General features: G+C 37.5%; 1 long non-coding RNA gene across 3 annotated transcripts in view; it reads left to right on the top strand.

The window, feature by feature from the left end:
- The first annotated feature begins 926 nt into the window (after nt 1–926).
- Nucleotides 927–18516, top strand: part of LOC115495144 (uncharacterized) — a 45575-nt gene continuing 27985 nt past the window's right edge. For 2 of the 3 annotated variants that reach the window (XR_012055871.1, XR_012055869.1), the window contains exons 1-3: nt 927–1308; nt 8698–9182; nt 15080–15225. This is a non-coding gene — a long non-coding RNA (uncharacterized lncRNA). The remainder of the gene's footprint in view (nt 1309–8697; nt 9183–15079; nt 15226–18516) is intronic. The other variant, XR_012055870.1, reaches the window with a different exon arrangement.

The raw sequence follows: 18516 nt of genomic DNA, 5'->3' as shown, positions 1-18516 counted from the left end.
CATTGCTCCCCTCTATTCAGCTTCCCAAAATGACATTTATTTAAAAATCAGCACTAATGCAGTAGTTAACCTTTCTCAATATTATTTAAGCAGATATTGCAGAGATACAGTCACACAAATAATTGAACCTTGAAAACATCCATTTTACCCAGTGCTGCAAAAGTACAGCACAACTTCCACCATATTCTTTATTTCACGGATAGTACTTTTAAAATAGTAATAATGACTTGAAATTATAAAAGGGAGTTGGCTGGCTGACATACAGAATGTGAAGATTATTATTTGTATGGAAAGGAAGCACATAAAGATATTGTCAAACCATTTGTACCAATTTCATTTACTTCTAGCAAGGCACTGGATTCTAATTCTTTATTATTTTTCTACCTTACTGCAACAAGCACCTATAATTAAAAATTTGGTAGAAAAGTATCACGCCACTGAAAATTTAAGATATTATTGAATTTGCCAGCATGGTTATGCAGAATAAAAAGACTAACTTATATTTACTTAAACTTCCTTCAATATGAAAATAAAAGCAATGGAGAAAATGAAATCAAGGACAGGTTTAACAGTGAGACTGCCTCTGACTTGGATCCAGGAGAGTGGAATTAAGCATTTTACTGGAGAATTATATTGATGCCAGTGCTAGAGCTAGCTCAAATGGAACTCTGCTAGAAGAATATTTTATTATGTAATCATAATGGTGAAAAAAAATCCACATTAGGAACAATCTGTTATGTGAAAATATTGTGGTCCACCAAGGTAATTTTACAAAGCTTTATTTTACAAAATTATCATTTCCCCTTGCTGCTTCTAAGCGCAGTATAGGCCTAAGTACTGTTAGTCCAGAAAAGATTTACAAACGTTTACTTGAGAAGGTGTTTTTAAACACAATTTGCCATTTGTTCTTGTATCCACAGCTCCAAACCCAGAAATTAGAAAGCAAAGGGATAGACCTTTAAGCTTATAAAATAAGGTTAATGTGACATTTTTTTTTTCTGTTAAGTTATCTAGACTGAGCTCCCAAATCATTCTATTATCCAATCCCCAGGAACACATTGTCTGAGAGTCCTGAAGACATCACTCAGTTCCTTTGAACCTGGGTCATGACAGGATCCTGCTTCATATGCATCACCCTCACAGCAAGTGTGGATTCCACATCTCTCTTCCCTCCTTGGCACCCTCTCTTTTCCTTCCCTGTGCCTGTGGCTGCTCAGCATGTGACAACAGAGTGAATTCTGCAAGGATAACTGCAGATAATTCATCAAACAAATTGGAGCAAGGGGACACATGACATGGAGGACAGAGGTAATGTTTTTTTCCTGTTTTGAAGGTGTTAAGAGTGCACCTGTATTTTACAGACCAAGAAACTGGCAACAGAGGGACTCAAAAGCCATTTGGAGAGGCTGATGCAGTTTATAATCCTCTGTTGGATAATAAACAGATTATAACTCCACAATTCCAACAAAGAAACACAAGCAGTAGGAAAGTATAGTCTGTATCCATTTGTCCATTATCTCTAATGAAATTAAATAATGCATGTGGGACCACACGTTTGAAGAATAAATACACAATAAAATTCTTAACAGTGAGAACATTAAAACAATGTGTTTTTTTCTGAAGCTTTCATCCAGGGAAAAAGATCTTCCTGCTTGCTTCAGGTAAGATTAGCTGGAAAATTCCTATCATATACCTAGAATAAACTCTGAGAGTCAACAGGCAAATATTTTAATGCGGAATAATTTTTATTGGTTTTAATAAAGCAATAGCAATCTTATTGAATGTCTTTAATCTTTAATTACTACCCAAAAGTACTGAACATGACATGAGTTATTTATTGAGTCACTGAGAAATACAGTCTGAGATTTTCTTATGACTACTTTATACAGAAAAAACAGGTTCTCACTGAAAACAACAGTGATTCTTCGAAATATTTGCATTTCAGAGTCCTGATTTGAACCACAAGGAAGGCAACTGAAAGAATGTTGGGGGTTGGTTTTTGTCAGTAATGAGTGTTAGAGCTTATAGTAGCTAGAAAAATGTTTTTTTTTAATGAATGAAAACGTCCCAAAAAAATCAAAATCTGCCACTAAAAAGTAGCCCTGAGTATGTGATTGGGATTTATACAGGGACTAGATTTAGGGTGGTGAGAGCCCAGAGCAGTAGGAATTGGGGCAGGAGCCCAGTTCTGCAGGGAGTTCGTGCTCAGGCAGCTGGGAGCAGCTTCAGGGTGGTGTTGGTGCTGGGGGCTGCGTGCACCGTGCCCAGTTGGCCAGGTGGACTCCTCCAAAAGAGTTATCAGTGTTCCCAAGCATGAGAGCCTGTCTCTGTCATCCCCTGTCTGTGAACATCCCTTCTGATGAAATACAGACTCTTTTATCTGTAGGATGGGGAATTTATCCTGTAACCAACTCTTTGTGCTTCTGTTGGCATAAGCCCACATTGTAGGACCTCTAAGCCGAAAATCTGCCAACTGGGAAGTTATATAGGAAAAAAACAGCTGCTGTTTTTCATACTGAAATCCTGGGCATACTGTGGAGCCCAAACTGTGATCTAAGTTTTCCTTTCCTGGCAGAAAGCTTAAAGATGCGTGAAAGTACCAATACTGCTTGATCACCACAGAGATCATGCCTCCAAAAACGTGCAGGGCTTCTTGAAGACTCAAAGATACCTCTCATATGTGGTCCAGGTATGCAGTTTTAGCCTCTAGATAGTGTTTACCTTGCATGAGAAAAATCATCTGTCAGAAGGGAGGAACCCACACTCCAGTGAAGTGTCGTTTTCTTTATTTAGAACCTGTCTGCCGAGTTTTCAGAAAGAATGAAAAAATGTTTAAGACTTGATGAACACAAGATATGCAACATTTTAGAGGCGAGAAACTTGTCTCTGTATCTACAGGGTTTGTTCATAAGGGTTTGCATCTAACCCTCCCTGCTGGAGTCAGTAATACATCTGATAAACCTGACATATTCAGCCAAACTCTAGCTAGTAACTTCTGTGAAGAAAAACACCCTATGAAAAGCCTTAAAAAAATACCCAGTTGTGTTTAATGTCCTTTGTAATTTTCAAGCAGGGACTCCTGCAGAACAGAAACAAGAAAAAACAGTTATTTGAGTTAATAAAACCTGCTATGTAAGGGCTTTCAGTGGGTTTTGACCTCTTTGGCTCTACTTTGATTCAGGATTTTCAACTTTTTACAAGATCAGGTCCCTAAGCACTGCATCTGTGCCTATTTAATTTAAAGTTAAAATAAAAAGAAGCATCTAGAGATCCAGATAACGTCAGCACAGGGGAGACCAAGATGGAAGTATTACCTTGGACTGCTTGTGCCTTGTGCTGCTGGAGATACCAAGTTCCTATTTTAAGTGATAATATGCCATTTTTTCCTTCCATGGGGAAAATGTTACCACATTGCTACTCATTGTGTGAGTAGCTTGTCCCCAACCAATTTCCAGAACAATGTCTAACATTGGCCTGTGGAAGTTTCCTCCCATTCAAATTCAGAATGACGTTTACTGCAGGAATGATATCTATAATCTGATTACTTGTCCACTGAAATTAAATTATAGCCCTCTATTCTGTTCATTATGCATGAAATTAAGATAGAATCCAGGAAAGATAATGGAGTTTCAAATGTGTGGAAGCGCTGGGGAATGGGAACCCAAGGTAGAGAATATTGTGGTGAGAATTTGGGAAAGGAAGTGTGTGCCACACAAGCTTTTGGAGTGAGACACAACTTTTTATGCCTCTTTTCTAAGCTGGCCAGGCATTGCAGTCAGTGTGTCATTATGCTTCAGCTAATAAATCCTCCTGCAAAACAGATGAGAGTTAATTGGGCAGGGTATCTTAGATCAGATAAACCAGGTCTGGGACCTAGGGAGCTTAGTTTATCAGGACAATGGGCGAAAGATAACAGGGAGTAAGGTTTTAAGAGGTTCTAGAAAATAAAGTGAAAATGGAATTAAACACTGTAAGATAGTCAGGAATTCTAAATGGAAATATCTCTGACATTAATCAGTATCTCAGTGCTTAAGTTTGCAATATAGCCTTTCTCTTCAGCATAGGTTGTACACATACTTATACATATGTCCCTATCTTGGTTTGAAATGATTTTAGAAGAACACTTTGTAACTTTAAAGTAAAAAGCAGATTTATAGGGTATCATATAATTTAGGATGCCAAGTATATGACAATGGATCTATGACAAGTATGTGACAGATGGAAGCACTGTAAAATCTGCCTTTATCATCATTTCACTTTGTCGTGCTATGGAGCTACTTGGTTTCATTTCTTCTGCATGGCACAATTAATTTAATTTCCAGGAGTCTTCTGCCTACATGTAGTGGTTTCCTTTTGATGGAGCAGAGACACAGAATTTCACTGGAGAGAGACATACACTGCTCCTTACTGTGCAATTTATTTTTGACCTTGAGTTTTAGGATGGTTATGATTAAAAGAATACACTTCTCCCTTATGTACAAAAACTGTCTTTATAGAAATATATACACATATGCATTTGTGCAAGGGGTAATCAAGGAGCAGTGTACAAATTAATTATTCAGAATAGTCTAATTGGCTATCCCAAGAAAGATAGTTAATCTTTGATTAGTCTTCCTACTCATGATTTAGAATAGGAACATATTTCATGATGTATAGGATAAATCTATCTTTAGGTTTGCAAACATTAGCTCTATTTCTAAAATTTTAAATGTGGCCTTAGATGCTTTGAGGAGTTTAGTATACATAACCTTCTCACGTGTCTTTCAAATCTAAATATTAATGAGTAGTGCTCTCAATCATTTCAACATGAATATTCCTAGCCTACAAAAGGTAACAATAGAAATCCATTCTACATCTAAAGAAAGATAGTAGCTTTGCCCAAGTCCACAAGGAGATTTAAAAATATGTTTTTCAAAAACATCAGTACTCTATACATATGCTTTTATTACTGTATATTTGAATCTTAACCCACAATATTACATATTATTTTATTATGGTCACAGATTTCCACTGTAACTAAGTTACGAATACATTCTTGGACTTCGGTCTGCAATACAGCTTATGCAGTGCAATTACTCAAGAGTAGTATTCACATTAAATATTGATAATTCTGATATTCACCAGTCAAATAATCAGAGGTTGATGTCTCTATCTGTACAGCAGGTGCTTACTTAATGGCAGAAAAGTGGTGGTCAGTTAAAATTAAAATCAATGTTGATTTTTAATTTTCAACCAGTTGTCCATTTAGCACCCAGCTATTTGGGAGCCGGATCTTTGCCACAGTCTCTTAACTCTTATCAAAAGGATGCCTTGGGGCTGATAGTGTCTAAAAAAAAAAGAAAGTTTTCTGTAACATTTATGTGTTAGAGATGTATCTCTATTTCTAATTTTTTCTCTCTCCTTTGGGGCATGTTTGCCACGAGCTCTTAATTCTGTTGTTTCAACTTCAACATTTTCATTATGTGTTCTTGTTTGAGTGCCTTCTGGGAGCATGACTGCTTGGGAGATTTATATATTCTACAGTCTCCTTTCAGCTGCCATCACATTAGAGACTACAAGAAAAAGCCTGCTGGGCTGCTGGGTGTAGTGACATTTTAGGTTATTTGGCAGTAGTCACCACACTAGTCCTGTTTCTTATTCAGGATCTGTAAAAACCTACTTAATATGAAAGGTGCTCTTATAGTCACACCACCCCAGAAAGAAGCCTGGGGGTTTTGCCCCAAATACTCCTTTGTTCTGTGGGTCTATATCCAAAATAGCAGCTTTGGATCCAAGATGGGAACTGTGTTAGAGAATGAACGCTGCCAAGGAAAAGTGCTGCCTGGTGATTGCAATAACTTTTATAGAAAAGACATTACAGTCAGTAATGCCACAGTCAGCTCCCCCTGACTGCCCAGCTTGGCACGGTGGCACCTCTGTGAGACAAAAGAACCACACAGTTTTCTTTCCCAGGGTCATTCAGGGAGCGAGGGCTAAAAATGGAACATAACTCTTCTGAGGCTAGGAGTCAATACACTCACTAGTGCTGCAATGGTGCTGGAGGATATTGCCTGCTCCTGGGGCACCCAGGAGTAGTTAAGGAGACAGAAAGCTTAGGCTCTTGTTTTTACAACAGGGATGAAATGGCCTCCAAGGCGTCATTAAAAAGATCCTCCTGAAAAGTTCACATTTCACAAGATTTATATATGTATTGGCTTATTCAGAACTTTAATTAAAAATTGTACAAGGTCCTTTAGTTCATTAATTGAAGATGTTTCCCCTGTAAATGAGAGATTAATTTATGCCTGTTTTTAATTGTTGGATGCCACCACAATTGGTGCTGCATAAAAATACATACAGTACATAAAATATGAATTAAAACAAGTGAATAATTATAACCACATCAGCCTAAAGGCAGGAGGCATTTTAATATCAGGCTCTAGTAATGGTGCATGAATTTAGAAGGATTAATTTTTCTGAGACAGTTCAGAAGTATTTAGCCTTTATTCTACCCTTATTTAAAATGCCTCATATAATACATCTCAGTATTTTACATAATTTAAACTTTCATAAGACATTTTGTTCTCACTCTGTAAGGTTCTTCAACACACTGAAACACTGCTAAGATCTTAAGGCTACAAATCATAATCTTTCCAAACAGATCCTTTGTTCTGAGGCTTTGCATTGGTAATCAGTAGTATCAGTGCCTGTTATAGATCAGCTTCTCCCATGGAAATAGAAATACACTTGGATATGTAGGTAGGTGTGTATATATAGGTAAAGGCACTGGTCAGAACACCACAGTCACCAGACAGCTGAGCATTAAAGTGCCATGGAAAAATGGCTGTATTCCTTACATCAGAGTGTTATTTAACCAGTTTGGGTGGCAAATATGCAGCAGAAAGCAGAGCTTGGCAGACAAATCAGAGACAAGGTCCTGTGGTTTTATGTTCTCAGGAAATGGGTAACATGTATGGACTCCCTGCATGTTTAAGGACACATCCTACAGAGGGGCACTGCTTCAGCAGTGAGGCTGCTGACCATCAGTAAAGTATTTCCAAGGAAGTGTAATTTTGAATCTTTTTCCACTGGCTGTTCAACTGGAATTAACTATATAACTAGAAATAAGAGTGTCTAAGGCCTTTTCTAGGTTTGGCTCAGGTATTTGCAGGAGGCTTTGTAGCACTGAGGCCCTTGCTGGCCTGAGTGCATCACAGCAGATTGTATATTATATATTTATATATTTATATATTTATATATGTATATATGTATATATGTATATATATAAATATATATACATACACTCTATATTACTATATTGTACATTATATACGATAATTAATATATAAATATGATATTATATATAATATAGTATATATATTATATATTATATATTTATATTATAATATAGTGTGCTTAAGTAGGTATCAGGAGGTTTTAAGAAATTTAGCAATAGAAGGAGATGTGGCAAAATGAAGAAGATTCCTAAGGCAGAAAAAAAAAATAAAAAAAGAGAATCCTTACCAAGTGTAAAAGTTTCACAAGAGAGCAGAGGTTTTATTACTGTAATAACTCCATTATTAACTTTTTGATAGATGCCTTACATATGAATATTAACAGGAGATAGCCTGGATTCAAACTATTCTCAGAGCATGGAAACATTATTTCAGGTTCCTGAATGCATCTGTCAGCATATCCTTTGATCCTGATTTGTAACAGGTCTTCTGTTTCAGTTCTGGGTTTCTGGGTCTTTCCTCTGCAGAGTCTTTGGACTCCAACAGATTACTTCAAAATACCCGGTAGCTTTGTGATGTGAACAAATATCTACTGAGATCAGATTCTTTAAGTTTTATATGAATAGCAAATTAGGCAGAAGGAGTTCTTGTATGTCAGCACATCCCTCAGCATGTGAGTTTTCTCCACATTAGAAGGCAAATCACAATCAAAGAGCCTTACATGGATTTTAGATTTTGACCTTGGGCAGGTTACTGAGGCCCTCTGTGTTTTGGTTTGGAGCTCAGATTCTTGCATGTGCAAAATGCTAACATTCTGTGCATCAAGGTGTACGCATTTTTCTCTGTGTAGGAACATGAGTCCTAGAGGTGACTATTTTTTTTTCCCTTTAATTTTTAAATTTTTTTCTTTGTCTTGGCCAGTGCTACACACACATACACCATGTATATTTCCAATTCCTATGTGGATGTTTTGTTCTTATCTGCTAGTTTAGTAGAAGTCGTCACTCAGTTTGCAGAACAGAGGTGCTGAGTTTTGCCTCTCTGTTTAGGCAGAATTCTTACTGGGTTTTAATCTTGGCTGCAACAGCTTTTGTAACTCTAGGGCTCACAGCCTGCCTCTCCTTTGGCTGTGAATGCTTCTCTTTCTCCCATGGGAGGAACAGTGCACTTTCTTTTCCCTCTGGAAAATAATTGTATGACCTGAGAGGCTCTTTTTTATAGCAAATTTCTCACTCTTAAAACTATAACTGAGGATTTTGTGCACGGTTTTGCACCTCTTGTGATATTAAGAGGACATTCAACCACCAAACTATTGCCCATTTGATGGTCCCCCAGAGTCTCCCACTCCAGGCCCCTGTAGGATTTGTTGACTTTACAAAGTGCTTTTGTTTATGTTTCCTTCAGTTTTCCTTTCCCCTTGCTCACCCTGCCAAGCGTTTCTAATGGAAGTTTTTTATATTTTATTTTTTTAATATGATTTTAGGTACAACAGAATTCTTTCTCTGATGAAAGGATAAAGGCAGAGTTGTCTGCAGGCTCTGCTTAGCTAGCACCGCCAGTCTCAGAGCCAGGCCAGACTTCTGCCAATGACCCCGAGACTTGAAGGAGCCAGGCTCAAAGAGAAGCACCCAAAAGGAAAAGGGAAATCTACTTTTCTTGACATCTCTGTCAGCAAGTGGCAGAAGCACATCTTACCAGCATGTGGAGGAAAAAGTAAGGAGTTTGGGCATGACAAAAGCATGAGCTCACAAAGCTGCTAAGCAGCTCCTGAGGAGAGCCATGTGGCTGATGAAAGACCTTATCCTCTTGAGATTTTGCCACAGAGAATTCGCAGGAATAAGGATGTTTCATCCCTTCCCCAAGAAATTATGCTGGTTGCTTAAAGAGTCCACTGGTTATGAGCTCCACGTCTTGCAGAGGCGAGCAGCTGTCTCTGGATATCCTGTTTCCAGCATTAAAAGAGGAAAGGTAACTGCTCCTTATTGGGTTTCTTTTGCTAAAGTTCTTACCTTTTCCTAAATTTAAAGCAAACTGGGCAGAGAGGGGTCTTTTTTTATCTATAAAGTAATGTATAGGGTTAATCAAGAACCCTTGTTAAAACAATGCATCCTTTTCCTAGCTTGTCTGGCCAGGCTTCCTGGAATTTCTGAGTTTGCATCTTGAGCATTCCCCCTGTATTTTAAGCTTTCCAAATTACATCCTATGGTTTGGGTACAGTTTTTAACATTTGTAATGGACTTGTCTCCGCTGTGTCCACACATAAAGGAGCTAATCCTCCATCCTTCTGGGGAGCCTGTCCCAGCTAAGAGGATAAGTTGTGTCTGGGATCAAGAGTTCAGCCTGCAGCTGTCCAGAGGAGCTGATGGGTGACATCATGCCTTCTCTCAAAGCTTGTTTTATATAGTCACGGCTTTCCTTATTAGCTCCTTTTAATTCCTCTGACTCTCAGTACTGGTAACTTTATGTTGACTTTTCAGTTAGTTCATTTAGCTTGTTTCTGAATTCAGGGACAGATTCTAATTTGAGCAATAGTGCCTTTTTTTTTTTTCTTTTTTTTTTTTAATTTGCTCAATGTCTCAATAAATTGGTGGAAAAAAGGCAAAGAATAAATTATAAGACACTGTGCTCTCCTTTAATGTCCTAAAACCAGTGGGTGATGAACAGATATATTTGCTTGTATTCAGAGATACATTTCATTTCTTTCTATTTCAGTAGGCAATGCATACTGATATTATTTAAAAAGCAGAAAAATACACTTTATCCCATGAAATGATACTGTTTTGTATCTAGGAAATGTTGACTTAGTTGTTTGCAGTTTCCTGAGGTAAACATAGGACTTTCTTATGCTCTTTGTGTTGAATGGAAAATTTATTTTAATTATTCTACCTTAGCTTGGATTGTCAGTTTAAATTCACCTGCTGGGTACGATCAACTGGTGTTGGCATCTGTATTCATGCTTGAGATGTCCATATTCATTACTGGATTTTTTTAGCTTAACAAAGCTTGGAATTAAATGCGGCCCACAAAGTGAGCATTTATCATTCTGTGAGGCACTGAGCTCGTGCTGCTAAAGGAGAGGATTGTTGCAGGCATTAAGTGTCCAGTCTGATTATGAAACTCTGACCATTCCTGGTGGAACCATTGCAAGAACAACACCATTACCATCTGTGTCCTTGTCAGAGGCTTCATAGCTGGCTGTTTAGCATTTCAAAAATCCTACAGATGTTGATGCTGCATTATTCATTTAAATAGAAGCTGCCACAGCTGTGTGCTTTCCTGTAGATTCTTTCAAGCAATCTGGCAGCAGAGCCTGGTGTGAGCAGGGCAGAGTACAGGCTGCAGTTTGGATGGGCACGACTCTGGTACTTGTGATTTGTGCCTAGCTGGCAAATTTCCAACCTCTGGAGAAGCAAAATGGAGAATTGGCACTGCACTCCAGCGGTTTCAGCGCTCCAATGACAACGTAATGGATTGAAAATGAACATGCCTTGTGTACATCTGAATGTTCCTGTGGTACTGAAAATATTTTAGAGAACCCTTTCAAATCAATACATCAACCTGTCCATTGAAGGACTGATGGAGTGAAAGAAGTGAAGTGTCAACTCCAAGAGAAATAGTGGAGGAAAAGGAAGGAGGAAAAACAATAGGACAAAAAAGACGAAAAGGAGATGGAATAAATGGAAAAGGATGTGAAATGCACTGTATATTGAAAAAACTGAAAAGAAGGAAGAAAAATGGAACACATTAAAGAGCAAAAAGGAAGAAATTTTAAATTCAATTATAAGGAAGAAAAGAAAAACACAATGGGGTTCATGAAAAGTATTTGGTGAGATATGGGGCATCTGCATTAGTTACTTGAAAAGGAATCAGGTTCAAAAACACAGTTTCTAAAATATTTCTAGTAAATAACTGGTTAAAAATACTCTGATGTACCTGTGAGAGCAAAGCAGGAAAAAAGGGGATTGTAATCCAAATTGCCAAATATCCATTGAATAAGAATCTTCCCCAGGAATCAGTACAAAGCTGTTTGTTTCTTTCTACTCATAGAATCTGATATTAGAAGTTATTCAATTGCTTGAAAGCAATTTGTTTTCATAACTTGTGGCTGGAAAGCCAAATATCAAGAAGCTCTGGAAACTTTACTGAAAAATATTTTAAACCTGTTATGATGATAACAAGAGTGCAAGGTGGCCTTAACTCGATGATGTCTCCCAGAAAGGCGGTTGGTGCTTTGTGAATTTTTAGGGAGTCTGCTTATGCTTCTTTTGGTTTTTCTTGATGTTTTTTTTTTTTTTTCCCCCGTTGGTTAAATCTCAGTTATTGAAACTTAACAAATTCACACATGAACAGTGTGTTGCATAATCTATTAAAAGAAAGAGGTAAGGAGAAAGATCTATCTATCTATCTATCTATCTATCTATCTATCTATCTATCTATCTATCTATCTATCTATCATCTATGAGTTTAATTGAGAGACAGCAATTGAAATCTATGTTCAAAATGCAATGAAAGACTAAAAATAATCACCTCTTCCACTGCCCATGTAAACCAGCTGTCTCAATTTAGAAAACGTTAACCCCTTGTAACATGGCAAAGTAGTAGGTAGTGGTATTACCTGGTACCTCCTTTGTTCTTATAGCTCTCCTTTTCTTAGGGAAATACTGGTTTTCTGGCATGTTCTAGACTCTGAAAAGTTGCTTTTTCCCAGGTCAGAAGAAATGAGTTTGTCACTGGACAAGACATATTTTTATGTTCAGCTCCCACACAGCAGCCAGAGCACACAGGCAGTTTGAGAGGTAGGGCTGAGATTGTGTGTGGGTTTAAATTTCACTCACTCTGAGTGAATGGCACTGGCTTTCTCATTCCTCTTCTGAAGAGATTAAGACCTCTAGGCACTCAATGTCACTGAATCCTTGCCTCAGTACTCTGCAGGGGAAGCTCAGTGTCACCACCCTACACTTGTGTGCAGATTCTGTAGTCTGACTGCAGTGGACAATTTCAATAACACTGTGATCACACCGTTCTGCATCTCTTTACTTTTCCTGTGGGGCTAGTTTAATAAAGCTCCCAGTTGTCAGATGAAATCTATTTTGCTTTTCAGTGTCTTGCTTATTGAGAGAAAAAATTCACATCTTTTGGGACGAGTGTAATGAAACACCTGTTCAAGTGCCCAGTAACAGCCCAGCCAGGTAGAGTTCAGTTTGCATGAAGAAGTGGAGGGAGCACAGTCAGTCAATAGTGAAACAGGACAACTTTATAAAATCAGCAGTGTTTTCACCTTGAACTCACTGTCCTATCTGGATTACTCACATGGAAGGGTGAATGAAATTTTTTGTAACATTCTGTATTATTGCAGAGGCAGCCAAATGTTTTTGATTATATTTAGAGGACTGGATTTGTCGGAGTAGGGAAAAACACGGAAGAGTAACCCAAGTAATCATCTAGTTTTGATGTAAGAACGCACTCAAATTAAAAATGACTGTTTAAACACGTAGGAGGAACCACACCTTACACAGCAGAGTTTTCTAAATAAAACACAAATAAAGTATTTTAAATAAAAATTTATACCTAAAGTTCTTGTTCTTGAAAAGGAGATTGTAGTTTTTCTCTATTTTATCAGTAATTTAACTATGTACTATTATGACATCAAATGTAAATTTGTGCCTTCATTTAGAAAACCTGCTCATTGATCACTACCAATATTATTGATCTACGGAATTTCAAATCTGCTTTCCGATACTTTATCTGAAAACTGATGTGATAATGAAAATATGAAATTAGATAATTAGATGTGTAACACCTTTCCCTGCTGTCCTTCTAAAACCAAATTTTTCTTCCTTCCTCTGTTTTTGAAAAAATATTTCTACCCTGATTTTTAATGTTTCCCCTCAATCCTCAAACAGCTATGATTCTTTGATGATGTCTAATTTTGCCAGCATTTTGAGCAGTAATTTTTGCTGAGTTTTATTAACCAGAAGTGTACTTTGATCTTTTCTTTGCATGTCCATACTTCTCAACATCAAACAGCAAAAATCCTGGGAGTGCTAGCAGTTAAAAGAAAAAAAAAAAGTTTTAAACAATCATTAAAATTCATGGGGCAAGTTCGGTTTTTGCTTGTGACATTATGAGAAATCAGAAGTTTCAGGGCCTAAAGACAGCTGAGGTAGGGTAGGAGGAAGCATCAGTGATCCCTATTTTGGTTTTTGGGAGACAGGGAAAAGCATCAGGTGCTACATAAACAAGAATCCCCTGGAAAAAAATGGTGAAACAAAACTGAAGAAGAGTCTGTAGGAAACCAATGAGTATCTCCGCCCATTCCAATCCTTACCTTACCAAAGTTTTCTTTCAATAAGGATGATAAAAAGGACACAGCTGTATAAAGGTCTGTGGGGATCTAGCCACATAAATGCAATCTCAAGTTGTGTTCAAGTTCTCCCATTTCAGTCAGTTTTATCTTTTTTCAAATTATTACTTTTTCCAGACCTTCATTGCTTCTCTATGAATTACACTAACTGGAAAGTTGAGGGCGGCAACTCTGAGGGAAAAAAGGCATTTTTAACTTTCTGGGAGCTTTAGTAATTTAATATTGGTGACTAGATGGCATGAGCACTCTGCTAGATTTTCAGCAAAAGGCTGGTTCTTTCTCTAAAATAATTTGTCTCAGTCATATTTCTGCCTCTCTTAGGCGTGCTCTTTGCAGAAGTTCTCACACTCTGCATATCTAGCAGAATGTTTCAAAAGCAGTTTTGAGGGAAGAAAAAGAGGTATTCATTTCCCTCCCTGGCCCTTGTTTAGAAAAAGAGATAAGTTTTACACTTAATAAATTCTGCCCTGCTTTGAGATTTTATGTGTAGAACTGGGCTGATTCCTTTATGGTGGCGATGCAGCATCTGCCTATATACAATATTTTTAGGAACAGCTATGGATTCTTCAGCTTACTCATGTAAGTTTGTCCCTTCTTCTTGTAGTGTTCCCTAAGCCTGTGGAGAAATTTCCATGCATTAAGAAAAGTGAGGAGGTCATAGAATCATGGAATGGTTTGGTTTGAAAGAGACATATAAAGATATTCTGGTCCAAAATCCCTAACCCTTCCATTAGAGTGGTTGCCCAAAGCTCCATCCAACCTGCCCTTGGATGTTTTCAGGGAGGGGACACTCACCACCTCTTTGGGCAACCTGTTCCAGTGTTTTACCACCTTCACATTAAAAATGTCTTTCTTATACCTAGTCTCAAATGATGGTCTTGAAAATAAATTTTGGGTTTGTGTATAACTTTTGGGGCTTCTGCCTGCCCTAATACCTTTTTTTATTCTCTCTCTGTTGCTGAAAGTGGGGGAGTATTCTCTTTCAGTTTTCATTTTCCTAGAGAATATATGCTGTTCTGCTTTACAGATGACCAAAACATTCTGTACCTTGTTTATTTTCCCAGTGTGTTAAAAAGTAAGTCTACAAGTACATAGTGAAATATATTGAGCTCTGTAATGTTTCGCTTATAAAGTTCAAATTATGCATATTATTTGCTTTTTTGGGATTATAAAGTAAAGAAAAATGATGAAGAAATGCCTTATTATATAAAGAAAAGTTGCCATAGGTGAGAAAAGCTATACAGCTGATAACACTGGTCCCCATGTCAGACAACACGTGGTTGTTCCTACAGTCACGTAGGAATCAGAATCTTTGTGGCTCTACATCCCCAGCATCCCTTCAGGTTTTTTCATGCATTATGGATTCTTCTCTTGCAGAAAACATCCCTGCTTTGATGTGTCAGAGGTTATTTTTTTTCACAATTGTTTTTAAAATTGTCGTATCTTCTTAGCTGAAATATTGACTTTAAATATTTTTTCCTCAACTTCATGCAAATTGCAGCAGGGAGAAGAACTTTGCGTTAATGGACCAGACCTTTGACCTCCTAAGGCATGAGAAGTAAATTAAAAAGTAGCTAATGACTTCGTTATCATGTGTGTGAGCAGGTCAACATGAAAAATAGCAAGGATGGTAAAATAGATGACAAGGTAGGGAGAGGATTATTTATACAGCTTTTTCTCAAACTATGAAAGATGTTTTCTTAATTTAGACTCTGACAAGAAGAGCCTGTGTGGAAGCTTACCTCAGACTTCATTCAGTGGCTTGCAAAAGTCATCATTTTCTATTTGAAGTATTTGGGTACTCTCTTGAAGCAGGGCACAGAGACCCTGCCTTCACTAAATTTCCCCAATATTTTTGTTTTAAAATAAATTTTTAAAAATCATCAATGAAATATTGAACCCAGAATCTCCTTGCTGTAGTTTCACTACATAATAAATGTGGCTTTAATAAAGATAGTAAAGCTTTTTTAGTTCTATAAAAGTTTAACTATAAATTAACATTAAATGGAATGCTGAAGTTTGAACATGTTATATCCTTTGAACTTAATGGCCCAGATCCTTGGCTGCTGGTAAGAAACACACAAGGCAACTCAGGTGAAGGGCATTCACGGGTCTATTTCAGCATTTCTTACCAAACTGCTTCTCCATGTAGGACAAGAAACTTAGAAAACTCTAAAATATGGCTATTGCTAATTACAGTTACAGCCATTGCAGCTGACAGGTGGATGGTAGACTTCATGGCTTTTTGCAGCCTTTATTTTAAGATGATCATACCTCTTTGTGGGAGTAACTTCAAAAATTACTGCTAGGAGATACCCATGATCTCAAGAAATCATGTTTGCACATGAAGCTATTTAAGACTCATGCTATTCTGGCTATTTCATGCTGTTGAGTAATTTTTTTTTATGCTGCTTCTAAAATTTCCTTGCATGAGTTTTCACAGGTAGTCAGCTTCAGATAATCTTTATGGCAGCACAAGGCTGTGAATTATTAGGTCACACATCTTTTTAGAGGAGCAACATGTCATGAGGTACTGATCATTACCAGAATTACATAAAAGAAAATCAATGTTTAGCTTCCCCACTTATTTTCATTTATTTCCTCACATATCCTATGTTTAGTGGGCCGGCTGTAGGCTTTGTTATTAGCTAAGAAAAAATGTTAATTAGAATACTACTGCTGTGTTATACCACATCACAAAATATATCCCCTGTCTCGCACTTCTTCCCACTTTTTCATTTCCTGAGTGTTTTTGTGGTTGATTTGTTCAAAAGGAAGCTCACAGGAACCAGCAAAATGCATGCATGTGGTATTTCACAGGTGGATACCCTAAAGTCAGAACTATTCCCATTCCTCACATGCTGTACTCTTAGAGCAATTTGGTGTAAGCATGCAGTCATCAGCATTTGTAAAATTCACTTTATCTCAACAAAAAAAATAAAATTCCATCTACCAATGTTGGTAAATATATATTTAGTTGCTAATGACAACTTTATTCTCACCTTTTCCTTTCAAAATCTGGGAGAGCAAATGGCTCTGTCAAACCCTCAGTCTGGAGTATTTCTTTTAACATTTTGCCTGGATATCTATGTTGTAGGCAGGAAGTGGATGGGGTCAGAGTGCTGGAAATCTGTGTAGTATATTATAAAAAACCCCACATTTTTATTAAGGGACTTTTCCACCTGGAAATATCCACATGCCTTTGCCCTCCACCTCAAGTATAGGTTCACTGCAGCAGTATTATCAAATGCTCAGTGCTTACAATGCTGAAAACAGGCACTCTTCCTGAAATTTTTACCAGTGCTTCTCTGGGGGCTCCATCCCCTCCTTCTGCATAAGCCATGTTCTTTTCCTGGCCTTGATGCCAAATTAGGCTGCACAAGAACTGCAGCACTTGGGAGAGTCCAGGTCACTGGAGCTGAAACTCTTTTTCCTGTAACTATTGCCAACATGGGGTGCGTGCTCCACTGGCTTTGAGGTCTCTGCTTAGGTCCCCCTAGCCCTGTCTCTCGTGTGTGACTGCTGCCTGGGTTGGGAAGAGAGAGCAACAGCTGTTTTTTCAGGGTTTTAGTACATCAGTCTTTATGTGAGGTCCACATCTCAGCAGGTAAAACTTTGTGCAGTGAAGCCTTGATGTCCTGGGACAGGCGTAAAGACTGCAGAAAATAACTCTTTGTGCACTCGAGTGGCAAAGCATAAACCAGAGCCTCAAGACTTACAGGCTGAAGTGAAACTCTGGGGAGATGTTAGACCCCCCAACAATTAATTATTTCCATTAATCAAATTATGGCCAATCAAGCAATCAAATTATGAGCAATATGATTGCTCGAAACATGCCAATTTTAGAACAGTTCATGGAAATTTGAAGTGTATTCCCCAAAGGAGAGATACTGCCATCTGTGTAGGTTCAAATACCTACCTGAATCCCAGAGTCAGAAGCAAGTTTTAAGGAGATAGATTTCACACTCTCTCTTTTCATTCACCATCAAACTTCCCGTTCAGCATCATATCCGCTGACTATTGATTTTCTTTTTTCATCTGCTTGGCTGATGGAATTAGGGCTGTGTCACGTAAATAGGACAAACAACAAGCTTTAACCTTCTGGAACTTGGCTGCACCTTTTTCATAAATAAATAAAAAGAGAGGTTTTGATAAGGCTGAAATAACACCAAAATAAAAGCAGTGGTTTATTTACTAACAGAGCATGTAGTGCTACAGGCATCACTGAATGTTTTACATGGAGAGTGATTCTGGTGGTTATGTGAATTTTAATATGCTGCATAGACCATTGAAAACTGCTAAATGTTTTTTCAAGTTGGATATTGAATTGTTTTATGCACATTATAACAATCATTTGAATGTTCTTGCAGGCAAAAGTTATATGTACTGTCAGCTCCCAAATATTAGCATTTTAATTTTTATTTTGATTGATGGAAGGATGAGGGATTAGAGAATTGTTTTTGTTCAACAACATTGTCTTTCAAGGCTAATATCTGGATATTAAATGGCTTATCACTCTGTTTTGTATTCCTGGTATCCTAAACAGCTACTGAAGCTTTCTAGAACCACTACATGCATCATAGAGATATTTAGCACTATAAAGCTAATGGCTCTGTAAATGAATTATGGTATAATTTGCAACCTTTCCCATTCAGTTTTAAAGCAGATTCAGAATTTCTTTAAAGGCTAGCTCACCCAGCTTGATAAAACTTTTCTGTTAAGACCAGTGGATGTAGCATCCAGCCATTAAATGTCCATTTACTAGAGGTAATTCAAATACATACAGTATCACATTATTATTAGTTATTGATGAGCCTAAAATATTTTCCCTTGCTTTCTCCCTCATGCCTCTCAATCCATGTATGTCATTTAACCAAATAATCTTATATACAAGGAATAAACAAATATATAATATATAGGGGTGGGGGGGTTTGTTTT

The sequence above is a fragment of the Taeniopygia guttata genome, chromosome 4, assembly GCF_048771995.1.
Source record: "Taeniopygia guttata chromosome 4, bTaeGut7.mat, whole genome shotgun sequence".
Taxonomy (NCBI): domain Eukaryota; kingdom Metazoa; phylum Chordata; class Aves; order Passeriformes; family Estrildidae; genus Taeniopygia; species Taeniopygia guttata.
The sequence above is the reverse complement of the archived record's forward strand: the minus strand, read 5'-3'. Positions and strand labels throughout refer to the sequence as shown.